At 38.0% G+C, this 25582-nt stretch overlaps 1 pseudogene; it reads left to right on the plus strand.

Moving 5' to 3' along the window:
* Positions 1 to 164: 164 nt before the first annotated feature.
* LOC104118683 (anthranilate synthase beta subunit 1, chloroplastic-like) lies at positions 165 to 13967 on the plus strand (annotated as a pseudogene).
* The last annotated feature ends 11615 nt before the right edge of the window (positions 13968 to 25582 follow it).

Raw genomic sequence — 25582 nt, forward strand, 5'->3', positions numbered from 1 at the left:
AAAAAAACTTCCACCCTTTCACCATTGCCGCCGCTTTAGATCTCCGGCATCCGATCACAATCTCAACCGCCGGCGTTTCACTCATCTCAGCAATCTCTTATGGCCGGCATTATCGCCCCTCCCTTCTTTTTACAATCTCCCGACATTCACACTAAAATCAAAAACACATCTATCTCGCCTCATCCTCACAAAATACCCTAGCTTTTGCAATTTTCTCCGGGTCTGGCAGCTCCCTTCCCCGAATCAGAAGCAAAAACCGGCTCGAAACGACACGTTTCACTGTTGTATCGCAGAATAGTTCCGTTACTTGTGTTGAATTATCGGATAATGATGAACAGACAAAGAGTCCGATTATCGTAATTGATAATTATGATAGCTTCACTTATAATCTCTGTCAGGTATGCCAAATAATAATATGATTTTAGGATATTGAGAAATGTTTATTTTCTTATTTATATTTGAACATTGAGAAATATGTGAAATGTTATTTTAGTTTTTCTTAATTTTGCTTGGTAATATTGAAGTATCTTAAAGGCTACTGATTTTAGAGCATTGAAAAATGTATAAAATTATTTCTTATTTTAAAAAGTTAAGAAAATAATTATTATCTTAGTTTGTCTTGATTTTGCTCTTTTTCTTTTCTTTTTTTGTTGATAATTTTGAAATATATTGAAGTTGCGGCCTAGCTGAGGGTTTATCGGAAACAACTTCTCTACTCTCTCGAACAAGGATAAGGTCTGCGTATTGAAGTTGCAGCTTAATATTGATTTTGAAATATTAAGAAATGTAGAAATTATTATTTTGGTTTTTGTTAATAATTTTTTTTGAAGTATATGGGAGAGCTTGGATGCAATTTCGAGGTTTATCGTAACGACGAGCTGAGCGTGCATGAACTGAAAAAGTAATACAAAAAGTTACTTCTAATTTTAAATTCTTTTTTGTCAAGCTGTTATAGTATAGTTACAATATTTATGCTCCAACTGTTTGACCAAAAAGTGTAAATTTTCGGTTAAACTAATTAATTTTATATAATGAGGGATTAAGCCTAGTTGATAATAATATCCCTGGATTTACAACTAGCTAACACAAATAACGCAGGATAGTGTTGGTGAGGGATTAAATGCAGTGTGCATTTAATATTTCAAGAGGAGTAATGATGGAAGAATATCAAGCAATAAATAACAATAAATGGTATTAACGTAAATAAGGGGAATGATTCGCCCAATATTGAATGAGGTGGAGGATTCTTCTTTCTGACAGTGATGAGTGAGAGACAAATCCTCGAATATTGGAACTATTCTCGGATCTGATGGAAAAGTATGGAATAATGGATGGTAGAATCTTATTAGAAAGGTAGTGTTTGTATCTTTTGTACAGAGAGTCTTCTTCCCAAAAAATGCTCTTATCAGAAAATATTACCCTCCTTTCCCCTTATCTTTTTTTCTATTTATATGGGACATATCCCTAGTCAACCCAAAAAGTTCCAGTACCGAGAATATTCAATAGAATATTCCCTTAAATATCCTATTACAAAAACTAGCCGTTAGTATCGTCCTTGATACTTGACCTTGGCCGTTATTGACCGTCTGGCTACGAGCCCCACTGTCTACTAATCGACCCCGGTCACATCACTTTCCATAATACCACTCCATGCTAAATCCTATTGAGGCAGATTTTGACCTATACAGTTAGTCCCTCCGCTTATTGATGTCGACCATGGGCGACCTCGTTGAGCAGACTCTGTTAGTTATGGTTGAGAAGTTTAGATGAGCAGGTCGAGTAGTAGCGTTTCAGACGGGGTGGAAACGTGGCCTTCCGTGAGCCGCAACCCAGGGTCACGTCGTTTCAGAGTTATTACGCTTTTTCCCGATACCTTGCATCGTTTCCCATGCCTCTGCCGCTTCGATTCCTGAGCTGGGTAACGACGGCTTGCTTTCTTGATATTGATGCCTGAACTCTTATAAATTGGGATACAAAATCCTTTGCCTTACTCTTTGCAATCTAAATATTGGACCCTCATACCTTCTTCTTCCTTCCTCATTCAGAATCCTTTCTCTTTTGATCTTACTTCCATATTCTTGCTTTCACTGATTCTGGTGGCTCCCGCTACTCTTGATTCTTCTTTGTTTACACCTTCTTTATTCATAAAAAAAGATGGTTAACGTGTCTTCCAGTTCTGGGGGTACCTAACCCTATTCCCTTGGCAGTGCGCATGCCTCCCCATGACGATAGAGTTGCTATTGTTGCGGAGGATGAAAGCTTTCCTATGGTGGAGGAAATAATTCCCCGTAACGAGAAGGCTCGATCTGACTTTTCAAAACCGCTCGAGGACGATCCTGAGGTCACGGAATCAGTGATGGATGCGGTTTCCCTTACTAATTTCAGGGCGAAGTTCAAAATTCCGGCTCACATCGATCTGGTCCCGGCTGGTCGCGATATGGTGCAGATTCATCGCCCCGGATACTGCGTATTCTATGTGTATCCGTTTTATGTGGGCTACTCTTTTCCCTTTCTCCCATTGGCAGAGGAATTTTGCCGCTACTACGGCGTCTGCCCGGCCTAACTTTCACCTTACATCTATAAACTCATCCGCATGTTGACGAAGTACGCGGAATTGGCTGGCCGCGGGATCTCTCTTCGCCACCTGATGCACCTCTTCGCGCCCAGTTTCTATAGGGGGGGTGATGTTGCATCTTCGTCACCGAAGAAGTAAGAGTTTGGTAGTGAAGATGGACGATAAAGCAAATCGTCGATTCTGGCTTAGCTACTTCTACGTCAAAACCGAGTACGTGGTGTCAAATGCGAATGGATTTCCTGAGGCATGGAATTATGCCCGTAAGTATTTTTTACCAAGCGCTTATTTTGCTCATTTTGATTGTAGCCTAACACTCTGCCTTTTCCTCGTTCAGATTAGACTTTGCCCCCTCATTTGGTTGCGGATATTCATTACTGGGTTAGCCAGGTCTTGCCTCACACAGTGGAAATTTGCAAATGGTCGGCCTTTATCAAGAAGTTCGGACCCAAGCTTTTAGCGACCGGTGAGTTTTGAATCTTTATTGTCGTGGCCTTCTGGTCGCTTGCTTCTTACTGTTTTGTGGGGATCGACCTCTTAATCTTCTTTTTCTTCTCTTTTGTTTTTAGCCCGGGGATCCTCGAGGAGGTCGAAGCCCCCTACTCCTGCGTTTCGCCAGATGAACACTACGACGAGGTCCGCCCCTGCTGTGACTGCGACCAAGTTTGCGCGGCCATCCACTTCTATTCGGCCTCCGGTTTCGGCTAGATTGGCTCGACCATGGGCGGCCTCAGTACCAGCGACTCCGGCCTCTCCCTTTCTTCATTTAATAGATGAGGAGTCTTCACCGAGCGAGGAGGATTTGGTCCCCCGTAAAAGGAGGTCGGTGGACGTCAGCGATGGGACAATCCGAACCGTAGATTCTACAAGTGATGATCGCGAGCCGGCCTCCGTTGTGCCCGAAGACGGTGCAAATCTTCCGTCTGAAGTCCTGCCATCAGCGGAAGCCGCAGAGAGTGTGTCCCTTCCTGATGCCAACGTCAGAGCTGGTGGAGCGTCCGTGGAGGTTCTGGGTACTGTGCGGCGAGATGTGCCATCGTCCTCGCGGCCATTTGATGTTCCCACCTTGTTTACCGATGAGAGAGGTAAGGGGGGTGCTGAGGATGGTTACGAGACGGGCTCCGATATGGACCTTGAGGAGGTTAGGATGATGGGAGAAGGACTCACCCGGCTCGAGGTGAGATTGGAGGGAACCACGCGGACATTTGCGATCCCTCTGGACCGGGATCTACTAGTTGATACGGAGGACGTGGTCCCTTCTCTTGGTCCCCTCTGTTCCGACGTGGAGGGTAAGACCCTCGAGAAACTGAAGGACTCCACATTGTCGAGGAGCATAGCCGGTCTTGCTCTTAGGGTAAGGGGTATTTTATTTGTATGTTCATGTTGAATCCGATTTTATTCTTACTCGCTCTGGTTTTCTTTTCAGACCTTGATCTTGGAGATCGAAAGCTCTCGTCGAGCGAAAATATCGCGAGTATCATGATAAGCACCGCGAGCTTTGCATGCGGCTCGGTGGGAGTAGGAACTTCTGGGCTCTCCGAGACGAGCTAAAGGAGAAGGATGACGAATTGGTGAAGGTCATCGAAAAATGTAGTGAGCTTGAGGGGGCGTTGAAGGACAAAGAAGGGGAGCTCGAGGTGAGCAGGGGAGTCGAGGCCCAATGCGCCGACCTTCAAGCCCAAGTGATCTCGCTGTGGGCCGAGCTCGAAGAAAGTCTAATCAGGGCGGATGCTCTGGGTGGTGAGCTCGCCGAGAGGATATCGGACTTGGAGAAGTCGAAATCGGATCGGTTGGCGGCTCTGAGGCAAGTAGAGGCATCAGAGGTCGTAATCAGCGTTCTTCGTTCAGAACGGGCGAGTGATTTGGAGACGGTGAGGCTCAGAGAGGAGCGACTTGACGAGCGTATAGGGGAGTTAGAGAAAGAAGCTTCGGGCCTTAATGAACGAGTTGTCGCCCTTGAAGTCGAGAAGTCCCAGTTATTGGCTCAGCCGTCATCTTCTCGCTCTTCTGCTTTTCCTGACATTCCGCGGGATTTGTATGAGATCTGGATCTACGCCGAGGCCCAACGGGATATATTTAGGGACTTGATAGCGGTGGGGAAGGTTTCTGAGGCCGACTTCAAGGATGCTCGCGCTAAGGCACGCTCAGCTCGACTGCTTGTGGCTATGATCATGCTACGCCGGAGGCTGGTGATGGCGAGGAGGACATAGACGCGGACGGGATCGAACAAGATGCCTGATATGAGGATGAGTATTCTGAAGGCGGTGGCGACGATACTGGCGGAGAGGCGGGTGGAGATGACCTAGGCGGTCAGATAGATGACGTTGCTGGGTTAGGTGGCGAGTAGTTGTTTTTCTTTCTTTTTGCTTGTAAGTTTTGTACATATTTTTTTGGGCATCTGTTCTAGCCTTTGTAAAGAATATATTTTATGAAATGCCATTTTCGCTGCTCGTACCTGACTCTTTTCCTTCTGTTCGGGCTTGTATGCCTTTTTCTTTTGTTTTTCACTTTGGTCGCTTTAGTCGTAAAAACTTGGTTTATGTGTGTTGAACGAGGTCGAATGTAACCTATACTTAGTTAATTCGAACAAGGTCGAGTGTGAGTTAATTCGAGTGAGATCGAATGTAACTTTTATTTAATTGTGGTCGGGGGCCGAGCGGGTGTTGATTCGAATGAGGTCGAATGTAACCCGTACTTAGTTAATTCGAGCAAGGTCGAATGTGAGTTAATTCGAGCGAGGTCGAATATAACTTACTTAATTGTGGCTGGGGGCCGAGCGGGTGTTGATTCGAATGAGGTCGAATGTAACCCGTACTTAGTTAATTCGAGCAAGGTCGAATGTGAATTAATTCAAGCGAGATCGAATATAACTTACTTAATTGTGGCCGGGGGCCGAGCGGGTGTTGATTCGAACGAGGTCGAATGTAACTCGTACTTTTGTGGTCGGGGGCCGAGTAGATATTGAGGCAATGTTGCTCTGGCGAAAGTATGGGCGGACTTCATACATTTGTGTTTTGCTCATATACTTTGAGAAATTTACATGTTTTCCGGGCTGGCATTCCAATCCCAGTCTATCTAGTCCCTTCATTGGGCGACCTGGAGGCGTGTTGAGAGGTTAGGCAATGAACTGACCGTCCGGTGCCTTCTTCCGTTCATATTTCAACTTGAAGTGTCCCCCTTGTCGCCTCGCTAAAAACCTTCTTGAGAAAACTCAACTGGGACAAAACTCAAGTGAGGGGAAAAAGAGTACGACTTGGAGAACGCTTTTTCGTAAAAGTTAAAGTACTTGAGGTGTGTGATGTTCCAGTTGTTTGGTAGTAGTTTCCCTTCCATTGATCTAGTTGGAAAGAACCTTTGTTTGCTGTTGCCGTGATTTTGTACGGACCGTCCCAATTTGTTCCCAGTTTGCCTTCCCGCGGGTCTTTGCTTGCTTGTGTTTTGGCTTTGAGCACGTAGTCCCCGACTTTGAGTGGTCATATCTTGGCCTTTTGTTATAATAGCGTTCTGCCTGTTGTTTTTGGGCGATCATCCTTCTGTAGGCCATATCTTTCCGTTCTTCGATTTCATCGAGCTCTTGCCTTCTGCTTTCATTGTTCCTCGGCCCGCTCTCATAGGAATATCTCAAACGGGGCTCTCCGACTTAGACTGGTATTACCGCATCAGTCCTATAGACTAATGAGTAGGGCGTCTCTCCTGTGCTCGTCTTCGGCGTTGTACGGTAGGCCCAAAGCACTTCTGGTAATAACTCCGGCCATAGTCCCTTGGCGTCTTCAAGCTTTTTCTTCATGATGTTCAGCATTGATTTATTGAAGGATTCCGCTTGCTCGTTTCCCGCGGGGTGGTACGGTGTTGAGAGTATTCTTTTGATATGCCACTTCTCAAAAAGGGCATCATAGTGAGGAAAACCCAAACCGTGGGTATCTGACTTGTCGAAGATGATACTTTCTTCGAGTTCGTCATACCGTTTGTGAGTGATCGACCGTTTGAGCTTGTGGGTTGTGGTGAACTTTACGCTGTTGATCGAAGCGTCGTCGCCGCCCCCGATGATCATTTGAATGGTGCGAGTCGGTGAGGGTGGTTTCGGCGGTCCCTGGTGCTGTTCACGTCCTCAGGCAAAGTTTGTCCTTCCTCGGTCGCTCAGCAATTCTTTGAGGTGTCCTTGGTGAAGCATGTTTTCGACCTCCTGCCTTATGGCGATGCAATCCTCAGTTTTGTGACCTCGCTCTTGGTGGAACTCGCAGAGGGCGTTTGACTTTCTGGTGCTTGGGTCTGACCTCATCTTTTGTGGCCACTTTACTTTTGGTCCGAGCTTCTCCAATGCGTAGATTATTTCTGAGGGTGACACACAAAAATTGTGAGCGGATAATAAAGGGGGCATACCTCTCTCGTTCCGGTGAGTCTCTGTCCTTGGTCTAGATGGGCCCTCTTCGTGGCGGGAGGGGGGTATGACGGCGCTTCTGATATATGGCTGATGCCTTTCTCGGTTGGACCGTGGAGCTGCAAGATCCCTCCTGGCATCATTTCTTCGATCCTTTCTGGATTCGGCCTGCACCGAGGTCAACCGATGAGTTGGCCCATTCAGGTCATCTTCGTCTGCACGGACCTCGGCACAGTAGGCGTTGTGTATTTCATCCCAAGTTGTTGGAGGATATTTCATAAGCCGACTTAATAATTTTCTGGTCACCCTTGAGCCATTCCTGTTCAGCCCGTTTTACAAAGCTGCTACAGCCATTCCTTCCGATACATTCGGTAAGGTCATTCTTACTCGGTTGAATCGAGCGAGGAAGTTCCTCAATCCCTCTCCGGGCGATTGTTTGATGGAAAATATATCGTTCACTCTTGCCTCCGCCTTTTTGGCCCCAGCATGGGCCGTTACGAACTTGTCGGCCATCTCTTCGAACGTTTCGATGGAACGCGCGGGCAGTTGTGAATACCAAGTTAATGCTCCTCCAGTGAGGGTCTCGCCGAACATTTTCAACAATATGGAGGATACTTGTTCTTTGGAGAGATCATTGCCTTTTACCGCAGTGACATAGTGAGTCACATGATCTTCGGGGTCGGTCGTACCATCATATATTTTCAGATAAGGCGGTATCTTAAAGGTCTTGGGTATGGTATGCGGGGCAGCTTCATCACTGTAGGGTTGCTCAACGAACCGACCATCATATCTTTTTGGCAAGAGTTTTGGGGCACCCGGTATTTTGTCGACTCTTTCTTGGTGCTCTCTCATTTGGTCCCGAAGCATTTTGTTCTCATTTTTCATTTTTTCCATCTTTCTCAGAATGGCTGTGAGGGTGTCGTCACCTACATTATTAACATTGTGAGTGATAGTTGTTACTGGAGGGAAAGGGCCGTGCTGCTCGGCCGTTGTCGGTGTAATGCTAGTCCTTGTGTTTTCTCTAGTTGCCTTCTGGGCGGGCTTGTCGAGGATGCTGGTTAGCGTGTTTGTTAGCCAAGCCTTAAGTAGTTTTTTCACTGCTGGTGGCGCCTCTTCCGTCGTGGACGTGGAAGCTCATTTACCGCGAGATGTTGTGATACTGCCGTGAGGGAGGGGCGACCCACCTCACCTGGGGGAGGCGTTGGGCGTTATATCTTCGCCTTCTGTTTCAGAAACCTCATTGATGGTGTTCAAGAGTCTGGTGGTAAGATCGGCCACTGCCTTCATTCTTTCTTCTCCATTACCTGCCATGTCAGATCCCGTGTACAAGGAAAAAGGAGTTTTGCTTTTTTTTTTTTGTAAACTGTGCTAGTTATAGATCTAAAAGAAACTAAAAACTTAACTAGGAAATCCTCACAGACAGCGCCAAATTGTTTGACCAAAAAGTGTAAATCTTCGGTTAAACTAATTAATTTTATATAATGAGGGATTAAGCCTAGTTGATAATAATATCCCTGGATTTACAATTAGCTAACACAAATAACGTAAGATAGTGTTGGTGAGGAATTAAATGCAGTGTGCATTTAATATTTCAAGAGGAGTAATGATGGAAGAATATCAAGCAATAAATAACAATAAATGGTATTAACGTAAATAAGGGGAATGATTCACCCAATATTGAATGAGGTGGAGGATTCTTCTTTCTGACAGTGATGAGTGAGAGACAAATTCTCGAATATTGGAACTATTCTCGGATCTGATGGAAAAGTATGGAATAATGGATGGTAGAATCTTATTAGAAAGGTAGTGTTTGTATCTTTTCTACAGAGTCTTCTTCCCAAAAAGTGTTCTTATCAGAAAATATTACCCTCCTTTCCCCTTATCTTTTTTTCTATTTATATGGGACATATCCCTAGTCAACCCAAAAAGTTCCAGTACTGAGAATATTCACTTAAATATCCTATTACAAAAACTAGCCGTTAGTACCGTCCTTGATACTTGACCTTGGCCGTTATTGACCGCTCGGCTACGAGCCCCGTTGTCTATTAGTCGACCTCGGCCACATCACTTTCCATAATACCACTCCATGCTAAATCCCATTAAGGCAGATTTTGACCTATACACCAACAAGTGTAAGCTAGCATGCACATGCTGTTGGAGGAGTGTTCTTTTCTTACTCCTTAAACCTGATTAAGTTGATACCATGTGATTTAAAAAAAAAATATATTTTGTAGGAAAAATCCAAGGGGAATACTAATATCACCTGGACCAGGTAAGAAAAGTTACCCAAATATATCAAGTTATCATTTTACTTTTCTAGAACTTATGGAAAGATCGTTACTTTCGATCTAATTTTATTTGGGAATAGGTACACCTCAAGATTCAGGGATATCATTACAAACTGTACTGGAACTTGGACCAACTGTACCATTATTTGGTGTTTGTATGGGTTTGCAATGCATTGGAGAGGCTTTTGGAGGTATGTTATTGAATCAGCTATATTTGGAGCTCCGTTGCTATTTGAATAAGTTGGGTCTTTTTGATGGATAGTTTGTTTCAATTCCGTTTGAAAGAAAAAGAAAAACTATTAGGTTTTTAGAATTCTTTAATTAAGTTCATTCTCCCTCTCCAATATCAAATTCACAGTCGTCACCAACAGCTGATCACAGAAAGTTTATTCTAACATGAATAGTAGATATTGTACAGAATGGTGGATACTTGGATAAATTGTTAAACATGTACCATATCACGCACTTACGTGTCGTTTGTCTTGAGGTATTAGGTAAAGTAATTACATATATAATTTGGCATGATTTGTCTTATGTTTGGTTGCTATATTTATTTCTTGTATAACTTTTATGGTAATCTAACTTCTACCTGTATTAGCTATATATGGTTATATTAACAACAACAAGACTATTACACTGTGTTATGTAATTGGTTGTGTCTGCTTGGTTATAGGTGTTTACTCGTTTAAACCATTTCTTGGTAAATCTATATAATCTAATCTAGATTTAAATAGCTTAAAGGCACTATAATATAGCGCACACTATCTAAAAAGGTGTTGCGTCCTTTTTCTTGGACGTGTAAAATAGTGCTATTTAGAAAGGAGGGTATTCTAATTGAACCTTTTTCATTCTTTTCTTGTTTTACCCCCAAAACAATAGTTATATAAATAAAGAAACAAGAGCATATTTGTTTCTTTTCAATCAGCTAGGAAATTGCTGTAGAACCCTACTCCATTAGAAAGGGCCAAGGGTATAACTGTAAAGAAAATCTTATCCATTTCAAAACCAAACACAACTCCGCCTGGTTGAGTTTGCTCGCATTTGCCAGTCTAAGTCTGGATGAAGGAGGGTTTTGGTGGTTTAATGACCAACATAAAACTAGCCAATTTATGCTGAAGTCTTACAATAATAATACATTTCATAGAGCGAAATGGAAATCAAAGAGTTATATAACCGTTCTCAACCAGTGTCATCAAAGGCGAAAAGCGCAAAAAAGCTCTAAGGCCTATCGAGACTTTAAGCGCAAAGCGCAAATAAAGCGAGGGCTTTAATGACAAAAGGCGCAATTGGAGAAAAAGTAAAAATATGTATATGTAGTCCAAGACCAATAATTGTAAGCATGAATAACAAATATATGGACAAAAAAATTACGATAAAGTGAAATATCAATTGTTTAGTGTCGCTTTTTCAGGATCACACTCATTGGCAAGGAAAAGTATGCCTTAGAGCCTTGATGCGACATTGAAGCGCCCGCAAAGCGAGGCGAAGCGCTTGACATTTTCTGAGCCTCGCTTTAGGGCTTAAGCACACTTTAAGCTCGCCTTTGGCAACACTGTTCTCAACTAGCTTGATATTGAGACTAGTAGTTGTTAAAACTAATTACATGTTTTAGATTATAGCAGTATATCGAATTTTTAAACAATATTCCATAATCCAACAAAAATTCTAATAAAAAATTACATCCAACAAGAAATGTATTTGCTCTAAATAATCCAGTGATTAATCTCCATAATGCAGTCACTATATCATAAATTCATAATCCATGCATAACTTGTCTTTGAACCAAACAACTGTCTAATGACATGGTTATAAGATACTTACCATTGAAGGTCTATATGGATACGTGTTATAGGATGTATATGTATCACCTAGTGTAAGATGCTACAGTTACAAAGCCTTTTTTCAAGATTCTATGATTTCACAGGGAACAAATAGAAGTGGGTGATTTCTTTCTTTTTCAGATTATCCATGTATTACATGAGTATCCTTAATGGTTAGAGACAAGAGGAAACGATGAATATCTAAGGGTGTTAATTTGCTTTGTACTCCAATTAGAATGTCTCTTGGCAACATGTTTCTGCTTCTACCGAAAAATGGAAAAGGAGCCCAACACAATATAGACCATCACTGTGACTGGACTAATGACTGCTGGTTACTGAAAGCTCACTTATAAGACTGAAATTAGTCCTCTAGTGTCAGGACTGTTCAGAGCTTAAACTATCTGCTCTGCCAAATGGCTAGAGAAGAGAAACATAGCATACTAGCAGAAAATCAAAATGCTTTGAGGAGAACTGGAGAGTTGTGCCAAAAAATAGTTGAAAGGTATTCAAAATGTCGAGTATGACTGACAATCTTCAGGGATTATTGTTTACATTGATGTATCAAAAAGCTCTACTTTCGTCTTGCTAGTCAATTGTGTGTTTTGACTTCCCTAATCCTCCTTCATGTGAATCTGTTCCTTTGCAGGAAAAATTGTGCGTTCTCTCCGTATGGGGTGATGCACGGAAAAAGTTCCCCTGTATATTATAATGAAGGTGGGGAAAATGGCTTATTTGCGGGGCTATCAAAGTAAGTTCTCCTTAATCTGATAATTGATTAGAAATTTGTCTGAACAAATTGCATAGCGGTGTTTATGATTTTATTTAATCAAGATAAGTGTTTTCCATGTCAGTCTCCTGAAACCTTTTCGGGAAGATGTGGAGGATCCTTCACGAAGCCAACTCACAATACCAAGTATTCGAGGCCCCAATTCAACCGGAAAAAGGCGTGCTGAAGCTATTCTTGATGATCGAGTGATTCACGCCTCAAGAAAAGATCACCAGGAGTTCTTGGTGAAATGGCAGGGATGTGATGCAGAGGAGAATACTTGGGAGAGGGGAACAAACCTCAAAGCCTACAAGAGCCTGATTGATGATTACCTTGCAAGGAAGGCGCCGAGGACGTCGCCAACTCAGGTGGGGGAGAATGTCATGGGCGGCTTTCCAGCCATGCCCCATGATCCCTTGGACGCGCCCCGTGGCGTCCTGGCCAGCCTCCCAACGCCCGTCGCCACGGTCGGCCCCGTGGTCTCGGCAGCTCCAAGTGACAAGCGCGCATGTGCCTCTGTCGCCCCACCGATAGCCATCGCCAGCGCCCAGCCACAGGCAAAAGCCAACAGCGCCGCGCGCGCAGACAATGCCGCGCGCGCAGACCCTGATGCTAAAGACAAAGTTGCTGCCAACGGACTTGCTGCTGCTTTGTAGAAGACTAAGTCCTTTTCATTGTAAATATAGAGTAGTTTTGCTGCATTTTCTTTAAGTGTGATTTTCCAGCTTTCATAGGTCTAGTCATGTAACTTTGGTTTATTTTTTTAAGCATTATTAAGGGGGACCAAGCAATCAAAACTTTCAAGCAAGCAAACAATTCTCTGTACTGGTGTCTCTCCCCCGACACCGTCTTGTTTTCTGTAATAGCTTTCATTCAATGCAATCAAGCTTTCTTTCATTCTCAATTCTCTTTTCTGCTCTCTTTCAATTGCTCATGACATTGGTTTTCCCGTACGGCACTGACAATCTAGTCTAGCGTATGGAGGGGACCTCAATTGGCGGACAGCAACCGTACTGACATCGGTTGCCTAGCCTTACGTCGCCCTTCCAAGGAACTTCAGGAAGGCGCCGCGTAACAGTATGCACGTTTAGATCTGTGCAAGTGTAGCACCTGGTTTTCGTTCTGGGATCTGCTCTTACATATCAGCATTATTACAATATTTCTCTACTCGTCAACTGTACCATCCACTCACTTAATTGGTTCAAATTAATTTAAACTCTACCTTGAATATGCCAGTCGAACACATCCTTGGAAAATTAGTGCCTCTTCTATCATCTTAAAATAGGTGGAACTTTGTCTGATTTATGCTGACATCTCGATATTACCTATCTCATTTTAGCCCCTTCACAGCTGGTAGATACCACAGCCTTGTAATAGATAAGGACACTTTCCCCAAAGACGATCTTGAGATAACTGCGTGGACAGAAGACGGTCTTATAATGGCTGCTCGTCACAAAGTTTATCGACATCTACAGGTAAAAAATTTCATCCTTTATAAACAGAATTAGAAAAGATTTAGAATTTTGATTATGGATTTTGGATTCTAGAAAAAACAGGTTATACATTAAGTAGATTTCTTAACACACAGAGTTTTGGCCAAAGCTGTTGGGTTCTACCCAACCGTAACTAGAACTCTAGCTTTGACCCTGATTGCCTTGAGCTGTCTATTTGATTTGGTGAAGAGTCTTAAAATTTAGAAAATGTTGTATGGTGATGTGAATTATTAAAGGAAGAAATGTGTTTTTTAAGACTTGATCGGTGGTTTGCGTTTTGCTTGGTTAACGCAGGGGGTGCAATTCCATCCTGAAAGCATCATCACAGCTGAAGGCAAGACAATAGTTCGCAATTTTGTCAAATTGATAGAGCAGAAGGAAAAAGCAGAAACTCAAGACTAGACCCTCTTTACTCATGTACAATATTGTGATTTTGCCTAAAATAACCAACACAAAAGTATGTTCTTTTTCTTTGTTGTAACTAGCAAGGTAATTCAAAAGTTGTCCATACTTGTATTCTTCTCCTTGTAATCTAAATTATTTAGGATGTGGATTTGGATAAAGTATTTCCAATCAAAATCCACATCCTGATGCAATACTATAATAATATTCAAAGTCTTTCCAAAGCAGTGGGAAAGGACTCTTCATGATGTTAAGTTTACCTAAAAATCAGAAATTGCTTAGTGGACGTTTGGACATAATAATTGTGAAATTCCGGAAAGAAGGGTTTTTTTTTTCTCAAGTGAAAAATGATATTTGAAAATTAGAGTTTGTTTGGATATGAATATAATTTGGAGTTGTTTTTGAATATTTGTAAGTGATTTGAAGTGAAAATTTTGAAAACAATTTTGAAATTTAATTTCAAGTGAATTTTAAAATTTTCATGGTAAAATAATGATTTCGGTAAAAAAGTAAAAAAATTTCAAAAAAGGTGAAGTTTTTTTAATGGCAAAACGGGCCCTTAGTAGTACATATAGAGACTCCACCTTACTGTTTAGAGCTGTGACAGCAATTAGGGCCTCTTACAAATTCTAAACATTAGAATTGAAGGGAAAGTGGGGAAGGTCGTACTTGGTGTTATTTTCTTCTTTACTTGTCATTTTTAATCTATAGTCTTTACCTGACGGTGGAATATATTACAAAAAGTATCTTTTTGTTCCTCGTAAGTGTAACCATATGTAGTAATTTATTGTAAGTGTAACCACATGTCTGTAATTTATTGTAAGTGACTTGTTTGCTCAAAATTATTATTGTAGCGTTTATTTTATAGAGTCAACTTAAAGAGTTGAAAAAGTCTATTTTCTCCTTTGTTCATGTCACAAAGAATTCAAAACTTTTTTATGGACGATATATTAATATGCGTAGATCATACTTTTAATTCCGCTTTCAGTCCCTATATTAATAGGAGCAGGATGTATTCTTTTTTCAACTGTAACTTTTGTCATATGTGGAGTTTTCAGAGCGTTTTATTAGTTAGTATAGTCATGATTTCGTCAATCTATCAATCTATTATTGTAAATATGCAATGTAAAAATGTGACGTCTTTGCGTAACAAAAATTCAACGGTCAAATACATGTGAGTCAAGTTGCGATGCATATTAGATTTGGACTTGCATTTTCGTTTAGGGACGGGGTAAGGATGTACTCGACAAAGTAGTATTGTAGAAACAAAAACAATAGTAGAAAATCTGTAATCAAACAGTTTTATTTTCTGTTTTAAAAAAAATAAGGGATCGAACAGGTCGGGATTTAACTTTTGTATACCGACAAAAATCCGTTTACACTATCAATACAAGTTAATCGTATTATAGCAAGTAATCACTTTACTTGCAAGGTTATCATATCAGATTTGATGTGAAGAATTACTTATTATTATAGGTCAATTTTACTCGATAATGTGAAAATTTATATATTATCGGTGCACATAACTTAAGCTCTTCTTAAAATGTGTTTGGTCCACGATTGCTGCTAAAAACAGAAACTTGGCCAAACTAAACAAGTTACGTTAACCTTTATTACGAAATCTAATCATTTTTCAAAGATTTGTTTTCTATTATGAAAACAAAATTCGTGTTATTGACCCTTGCAATAGATGCTGACTGATGATTGTGATACTTAGATAGGTAATTACGTACTAATCAATTAGCATCTCATGTTGGCCCCATTTTAGATTCATCATTAAATGTATCTATCTATCTTTTCTCAATATTATTCCGTATCCAAAAGGAAAATTTGCGCCTTTAGTCCTTCACATATTGAAATGTTTTATATTGGATCTTATGATATGTGGTTAAGCGCATCCGACTTTCAACTAATTGAAATGTGTACTTTTGATCCTTTTATTTATGAATCTTAATAAACTTATTGTATTATTAATTATTAATTAATTAATTACTCAAGTGTTATGTTAAAATTATATTGTTATTTTATATTTAAGAGTAATATAGTTCTAATAATAATATAAATATAACATATTTTCTAAGTAAAGGGGGCATAAAGGGAGCAAAAACAGAAATTTTAATTAATTCAGGGTTAAAGATACTCTATCACAAATATCAAAATAATTAATTTATCACTAACTGAATATCAAAGGTGCAATTCCCTAGTCTCCAAAACTAATTCCCTCAATTCTTCTTTTCCTTTTTGGCCCTTTTTATTTAATTTAATTTCATAAAATCTATACGGCAAAAAACTTTTACCTCATTAAATAGATACTCCCTCCAGTCCACTTTAAGTGATTTTTTAAGCTATTTTCATACATATTGAGAAATTCTTCTTTTAGTATTAATTACCAATGAAATTGACCATATTAACCTTAATTTGCTCATTGGAAATATAACAAACTACTTCTAGGCTCTTTACTCCGAGGACAACTTTGAAAAGAAGAAGTTAATTCTTTCTTGATATCTGAAAAAGACAAATAATGTGGACCACAAAAAAGGCCAAAAAATCACTTAAAATGGACTGGAGGGAGTAATCTTTTGAGCTTTGCAACTCAAAAAGATCAAATTGACGTTTTACACGAAAAAAATTACAAGTCTTTCAATCAAAAACCAATGCCTTTTCTCATAATTAAAACATAGGATGACCAATTATTGCACATTTTATTTTATCCATTTATAGTTTTGACTGTCCAACCATTGAATTATTCGGTGAAAAAGATTTCATCGTTGAGGCAATTCCACATATCGCAAGTCTACACCACACCGTGCATCTATCAACCATCATATTATTGAAAAACATCAATAATATATCTATCAAAATTCTGTAAACATCAAGATTTAAACTTTGCCTAAAAGGGGTCCATTACTTGTTCCAAGTCGTTAGTCAAATCTGATGTAACACAATGAATACATCCCATATATTTCAAGAACTATATGCTGTAGTATTAAATTTTCTATGTATTATTCTATACATTAGCACAATTGAATTAGGAAGCTGTGAAGCTATTCAAATGAGAAATAATTACTTGTACTTAGTGTTTATGTCAAATCAAATAATTAACTTTAACAATTACAATTACTTGAGTATGATCAATAATAAATAATATATGTCTTGCATTTATTTGCTCGATGTAAACACTCAGTACAAACAAATTTTTCGAGAACATATAGCTAAGGTAAAGGAAAACCTTCTTTTCTCCACAAGAGTTTCAAGCCTAAATAACGAACTTAGCAAATTGCGAACAGGAAAGGTTTCTTGGTCATATCTGATTAAAATCTCGAGTACTGAACTTCCATTCCAGTTCAATGTACAAACAATAATTCATTTTAATAGTCTAAACAAGATAATCAATGTTGTTTAATTTGTACATGAAGGAGTCGTTAGAAGGTCGTTTACTAAAACAGTGGTTCTATCCTAACTCAATCAAAGCTTCAGGGGCCACAAAAAGTTAACACAAATTAAATGCAGCAATAATACTTAGGACATAAAATATTGGTTTTATTGTAGACATGACTTCTCGTAGCTAGATTCACGTAGTACTCCATATTATTCCAGTAGAACAAGAAGAACATTAATTAATTAATTATTTGTCTCTTATATTTATTTTATTTAACTTTATGTATACTCCATGGCCATTGACTTGATGGATCTCCTACTGGTGTTGCTTCCGGTGGTTGAGATCAGATTGAAGAGAAAAAAGTCGACTCGAGAGTTGTGGAGGGATAGATAAGATCTCTACACCATTAACCTGAGAGATCTCGGGTTGAACTTAAGGAATGAACAAAATTATAGGGAGCATTTTTCAGTTTAAATAGTTTTACGTGGTGCAGATTCGAGTTAGTCGGTTCCCAATGCGTATACTGAACATAAAAAAAGCAAGCAAATATGAGGGATATTCATGCGCTTTTTCCCCTTTTTCTATTTTTATGATAATCATTTTCAATGCTAGCTGCCAGTGAAGAAAGCCAAATAGTTTAATTTTGCACCCATTGCTTCTTATTGTATAGTGACCCCTTGCATTCATTGATAAGACACATTGAAGTGCATTAATTGGAAAGCTATAGGTAACTAACATACTTTCTTTCTTTGTTTTAAACTGTTTTGTTTTATCTCAAAACTTAAAATATGTTCTTTGTTTTTCTTTTTAATAATATTGATGCATCTGAGACAGTTCTTATCTATTGCATATAGTAATATTTTAAGTTCTTCTAGTGGATGATGGGAGGAAATCTCTTATTTGAGTTCTAAGTTTTTCCTTTCGTGTGCACTTATGTCAGGGAGACTCACTGCGTATAAAGAATTTAAAATAATTGCACCTGCAGCGGTCGACGATCCATAATTGATTTAGGTAAAGGTAATTGTAAAAGTTCAAGTTCAAATGTATTTGCTGCTAACAATATATATATACGCACTTCAAGCATGATAGTAAATAAAAAAAGAAGAGTTTATTTTATATACATTAATAGTGTTAATTTATTTTTTTAACTTTCAAGTCATTCAAAAGATATCTACGGCTAACAACAACAACAACAACAACATACCCAGTATTATCTCACACCGTAAGGTATGACGAAGGTAGTGTGTACGCAAATCCTTATCCCTACCTTGTGAGGATAGAGAGGTTGTTTCCAATAGACCCTCAACTCAGGATAGTATAAGTACCACAATAAAGAAAATATAGACAAGAAGGGATAGTACCAAAAAGCCATATAAAAGCAGAATAAAACAATAACACAGTAAGGTGATCAACAATGAAAGAAAATAACGGTTAGTCATAAAAACCTACTACCAACAGAAAGCGAGACTGCGTGCCAATACTACTGTAATGAATACTCTACACTACCTACTTTATTACCCTAATCCTCGACTTCTATATCTTTCTATCAAGGGTCATGTCCTCGGTCAATTGAAGTTGCGCCATGTCTTACCTAATCACCTCTCCCCACCTCTTCTTTGGCTTATCTCTACCTCTCCGTAGGTCCTCCAATGTTAACCTCTCACACATTCTCATCGGGGCGTTTGTGCTCATCCTCCTCACATAACCAAACCACATAAGCCGCGCTTCCCACATCTTGTCCTTAATAGAGGCCACACCCACCTTATCGCGAATAACCTCATTCCTGATCCTATCTAACCTGGTGTGCCCGCACATCCATCTTAACATCCTCATCTCAACATCCTCATCTCTGCTACCTTCATCTTTTGGACATGAGCAATCTTGACTGGCCAACACTCAACCCCATACAACATCGTTGGTCTGACCACCACTTTGTAGAACTTACCCTTAAGTTTTGGTGGCACCTTCTTGTCACACAAAACACTGGAAGCGAGTCTCCATTTCATCTATCCCGCCCCAATACGATGTGCGGCATCTTCATCAATCTCCCCATCCCCTGAATAATAGACCCAGGGTACTTAAAACTCTCTCTCCTAGGGATTGTTGGGATTTTAAGCTTGTGTAGCTTAAAGAGGGTGAATGAGAAATGGAGGAAAAATGAAATATTTGAGTTTCTCTCCTTGGCAAAGGGACATTGTCCCATATTGGAGGAAGAAAAGGCTTTTGATGGGTATCTATATAATTGCTCTTCTTCTAGCTCTTAAAGAGTTAAGAAGAAGGCAAGCCTCGCGCCGTCGTAGTCGTCGTCGTCGCTCGTTCGGCTCGGCTTCGGCTTCGGCTTCGGCTTCGGATTGCACCTCAGGTACTTGAGGGGAATAATTTCCTTAAGGACACACTGTGTATTCAGTGGGCTCGATTTATTCCTATACTGTTTTTTCAGAATTTATTTCGTTAAACAAGTATTACTAACTTTCTGTTTTATTTATATATTTCAGAAAGTTTAATGGTTTAATTGATTATTACAGCAATACAGATTTATAACAGGAATGACCTGCGAGTCCAGCCTCACCTCCCCTTCCCCTCCGAGAGTCTCGCTACTGAACTTACACTCCAAATATTCATAAAAAGTGAAATTTGCAATCTTGAGAATGAGGCAGATATTATATATAACAGGTAAGTGTAAATACATACTAGGATATAATTAGCCTAAAGTCTTGTAATAGCCACAAGCCTTCTATCGTGTTCTTACTAGATAAAAGGACTGGCTAATCTTATAGTACATGAATGCAGAAAACTGGAACCAATCCAATCAGAAACTCAGATCATAGATAGGGTTGTCCTTGGTCATGTGACATGTATAGTGAAATACTACTACGTACTATATTTAGTTGGGTAAAGGGACATATATATATCTACTTTACTCTATCCATTTTCATCCGTCAAATGTGTCCCTCGGAAATTAAAACCATATCTTATAGGAGCTGTTTATTTTGTTTGAGGGATGGGTGTAATGGTTGGGGGTTGCACGTACGGGGACACCGGACACCTACAGATGCCAAATGAGCTGATTTGGTGATTAAATTCGGACGGATCAAAATAGGTCAAATTAATCGACAAGTTATAATCGAATCCATTTTTAAAAAAAATTTGATTAATACAAATTAAATCAAAATAATGAGTTATAATTCAATTCGTCCAACATGATCCGCCACTCTTGGCATAAAAAACAAATGAAGCAACTTGCTTAGTTCGTAGACTTGCTTCATCTCTAGCCGATAGGTCAATATTTGAATGATATATAGAAACACGTCACCTACGGCCCAAAATATGATTAATTCAGCATAAGCTATATGAGCCCCTAGTAGTTTACCGAATAAATTGATAAGTCGAGTATTTCCCGCCACCAAGCGAAGGGTTTCTTGGCGATCACGATCAGCTAAGACTAAAGTTCCAGTAAAGAGAACACCGATGATTCTCGTGGAAAAGAGTAAAGTAAATAAATAAATAAAATCATTCATGCAAGTGGAAGGGGTAAAAGTTTCTAGGTGAATGAATAGTAACAGATCAATAGTGCAGTAATAATAAGGAATATGCAAGGTAACTCATAACTGTACTTCTGATGCATCCTATGTGATAAAATACATACAAATCTACAGAACATAAGTAACCCCATAAATACTCCTCCGATATGAAAAGCTCTTAATGTTAATTGAATAACCGGTTTACACTTTTTGTTTTTGTGCAGCGATTCTATACTCACTTACATGAACTAAATGACATACCTCTCCAATTGAACCAAACAAGATAGTATGATGTTAGGACTACATTTGTCAAGGCAAACACATGGATAGAAAAGACTTCATGAAAAGCAAATAAACACGTAGATGGCACAAATTTCACGAGATCCGTGGTAAAACTATAGCACTTTAATTTCTAGACGAAAATGGTGAAGAATTCAATGTATTTGATTCATGACCGTCAAATTTTCCCATTTTGACCAAACAGTTAGCATTATGTACGAAGAGGAAAGTCCTTTGTCAAACAAGAAACAAGTTTCCGACGGTAAACTTTAAAAAGTCTCGTCAAGATATATATTCATGACGAAAACGCTAGGTTCAGATGAACCCGATAGATACGCTTTCCATCCACCGCTGTACTAGAAGATTGATATTCCTTTTACAACAATTTTGTAGACCTAAGTGCACTAGCTAGTATCACCAGCCCATCAAAACTATTATACTATAATAACAGTATGCAAACAAAGTTGGATAAGTTTAGTCAAGGCAGTGGAAATCAACATCACAAAAACGAAATGAGGATGAGGCAAACACGACAGTTTATATTTCATCGAAAAGGGATGATTATGGTTTTTTTAAAATCTTTTTTATTATGGTCATTATTCTTGCTGTGGCATGTTGGACTATGCTAATAAATAATCCTAACGTTGTTCTTTAACTGAATAGCTTACGCCACTTATCACACTATTAATGCTAACAGTTCAAAAGGCCAACAAACTAATGGTGGCATAAGGCGAATATCCCTTTTATTCTAATTGGAATAAGGACTTGGAATCGTGTACTCGCCCAATCAATTGCATAAAAATAAGTTGCCTAGATGGTATAGTGTTGTTTGTTTAATTATATAATAATAAATTTTGCCTGCGGATTAGGATTATTAGTGAAAGGCAATTCAACTGGACCACTAGCACCAAAATCCTTACCTGGCTATAACTAAAAAGTAGTGCATGCTAAAATTCGTTTTTATGTAGGCCTATGTGTGGTAGCAAAGAGAGATTTATGGCACAAACTTCTAAAATTTACTTATTTTGCAAAAGTAATATTTGTCAAAAAGTGTTTTCGGAAAAGTCTTTTTAAAGATATTATATTTGTCTAATCAATTTCAAAAGTACTTTTGCTAATTTTAAACCAGTAATTTGTGCTTTAAAAGTACTTACGGGAAAAAACTATCCTCTTCCACTTCTGAAAAATAACTTCTGTTTCTACTTAAAAAATATATTATTTTATTTATTTTTTCTTGAAAGTTTGGTCAAATACTTTAACTTTCAGCTTAATAAACACTCTCTTTTTTTTATAAAAAAAACACTTTTAATTTCTTAGAAGTTTGGCCAATTAAGGTAAATATTTTTAATTTCTTAGAAGTTTGGCCAATTAAGGTTATTAATTTACTAGAAATTTAAGTGAGTGGATATATTACATGCCATTATTCATCCGTGACAACTAATGCAGTGATGCAGACTTAAAATAAAAATATATATTGAATATATATTTTTAATTACAGTCACACCTCTCTATAACGCCATCTCTATATAACAATACTTTTTTATAAAAGTCAAACTTTTTCTGAACCAATTTTTATGTTATGTTATAATATATGTTTTCTATAACAACACTTCGCTATAACCAGAGGCGGATGCAGTGTGATAGTTATGGGTTCAATTGAACCCATAACTTTCGACGTTGAGTAGAAATTTACGTGTAAAAATTCATTAAAATTGCAAAAATAATAGATTTGAACCCATAACTTTAAAAATATAATGGGTTCAATGTTAAAAATCTTAAAAGTTGAACCCATAGAGTTTAAATTTTGAATTCGCCTCTGGCTATAACATCCAAAAATATTTGGAACAAATAAGGCTATATTCTAAATTGAAAACAGTGGATTCATGCATACACCCTGTGATTCCGTGCATCTGTCAATTCATGGTTTGTACTCTGGTAGAGTTCCTTTTAAGTGAACTTCTCAGTCAATGTACAACGTGTGCACAATTAATGCGAAAATGTTCAACGTCAATAAAGGACATAAGATAAAGCAAATTATAAAGTACTAGGAGTAATTGTTCACACATTTGACTTACTTCCATAAATCTTTTTTTGTCAAAATCTAACTTTTTCTCTATTCGGTCCTATATGTACGCCTTATCGTACATCACTTGTATAAATTTATCATCGCGCATTATGATATATTTAAAACGATAAACTTCAAAAATCTTTATTTTTTTTGGCGAAGTATTTACACTTTTGGAAACAACTTTACGATCGAATGACTGAAAAGCTTTCTAGTACTTTGTCAACTCAGGCTTCATTCAAGTTGCTGAGTAGATATATAGAGCCCGTTTGGATGGGTTTGTTGCAAGTGACTTTTAAGTTAAAAATCATAAGTTAAGAATTATAACTTTTGACTTATTTTTCTCATTTTAGTTTAAAAATAAACGTTTAAAAATATTTTTTTACTTTATTCAAACACTACAAGATACTTAAAAGTTATTATGACTTAAAAACACTTAAAATATGTCAATTCAAAAAGACTCGTAGTTTCATTGATGGGGCAGCCATGTTGACCAAAATAATAAATCTTGAAGTTTTATTGTTGATGTTTGACCATAAATTTTTTAATTTTTACTTGAAGATGAATTTTGGAATTTTTCAAAAATTTAAAAAACTCCAAAAAACTGTTTTTTAAAATGTTCACTCGGATCACTCTCAAAAATTCAAAAACAACATAAAATTATATTCATGTCCAAACATAACTCTAATTTTCAAATATTATTTTCACTTGAAAAATAATTTTACTTTTTTTTTTAAATTTTACAATTCTTATGTCCAAACGCCCACTAAATGTGGAGGGCGCAGTGGGTAAAACCCTGCTATCATAGGTTATTATCATAAGGACAATGACGGCTCATATCAGCATATAATTCTAATACTAGATTTTAACTAATATAAATCGTCAATTGATTAAGTCATATCTATATGTTATAGCAAATAAACTTATCTTATTTTCAGGATTATAAATTTTATATTATTAGGAGAACTTACATGTAAATATTCTTTAAGTGACCAAATAGTATAAGAAATTCTTTTGGTTGATAGTATATATACTTCAACTCATTATGTGTTCTTCTGCATTAGCCCAGATCAGGCTTAAATTTGAACGAGTCAAATGAGTAAACATGTCATGATCCAAGTCGTTTAAAGTACTTTATATACTTGGGTCAAAAATCATGTTAAAATGAGTCAAATAACGAGTCATATCTCAAACCGTTCACATAACCTAATTTTCTTTTTCTTTTTTTTTTTTGAAAAAAAGAAGTGAAAACTAATGTACTTTTCTTAGATTATTAGCTCATGTTTTCCAATATTTTGATTGGTTATTCCAAGCCTAATCCATTGAATTAAACCAACAAATGAGACATAACTCAACTCATTTAGACTTGGACGAATTATTAAAGAAATAAGTTAATTTTATCGCCTCTGTCGTCTAGCTTCAACTTTGATAACATCCACGTATGTTAGTTTGAGTATTCAGTGCGAGTATATTTTTTACGGAATTTCAGAACTTATTTGTAAATGCAAAGTGATTATTGAACAAAGTAATTCAGGTGCACAACTGGATTATATTAATTAGCTGTAACATAATATCAGAAGCCAATAAATAGGAAAGGCAGCCCAACCTCCCAAAAGCTCATTAAAGGTCCTGCCTTAGCTTCTTTCTCTTTTCTTTTATTCAGAACAACGACCCAAGTGATGCGTTAACCTTAAAATGCTTGGACCAAAGTTGATGTGTTGACACTTCGACATGTGTATGCTAAGTAGAGAAAATGCATTTATAGTTCGACAACAAATGATAATAAATTTGAGGTGAAGTTCTAATTTTTGCTGCTTTTCCTTTTTATCCTTTCGGTTAGTTTCACGAACGATCAACAAACTTTTCTTAATATATATTTATGTATTTTTTTGTCATATTAATTTTTTTTATCCAAATTAATATGAATGCCGGACATGACACATCTTGAGTTTGCCGAGGATATGATACTTGATAGGCGAGATCTAATGAAAGTCGAAGGATTAGAATAGTAAGTTAGTGAATAGTTAAGCGTTATTCATTTTTCGTCCCTATATAGCTTTTCTATATGTATAGTACTATTGTACTAGTGTACTCTCTTATTTTCTATTAATTCTTAGATTTCTAAGACTACATGTCTTTTCTTTTGGTCCGCTTATCTTTTTTTCTGGTTATGGTTACTGTTTCTTTATACATGGATTCTTCTCTTTGCATGCTTTTCTTGAGCCGATGGCCTATCGAAAACAACAAATTTCGCTGCTTTTACAAGGTAAGGGTAAGATTTGCGTATACACTTTCCTCCCAAAATTCCACTTGTGAGACCGCACTATATATGTTGTTGTTGTTGTAGAGTTTCGAAAATACAAATGACTAGAAGGTCACAATTTCGACGTTTGATTATAACATGTTGCACACCACACCATCGTTAAAAGATAAAATAATTCATCGTGTAATCATTTTTACTACCGATATACACAAAATACAATAAAAAAACATTTAAATGGAACCAAAAAAACAAAGAAACAAGAATTACAGTATAGAAGTCTTTCAGTTGTAAAATTTTCCCCCAAATCCAACATACTGTAATTGGAAAACATAAGTATAAACAAAATAGGATAGGAT

This window comes from Nicotiana tomentosiformis, chromosome 1 (genome assembly GCF_000390325.3).
Source record: "Nicotiana tomentosiformis chromosome 1, ASM39032v3, whole genome shotgun sequence".
Taxonomy (NCBI): domain Eukaryota; kingdom Viridiplantae; phylum Streptophyta; class Magnoliopsida; order Solanales; family Solanaceae; genus Nicotiana; species Nicotiana tomentosiformis.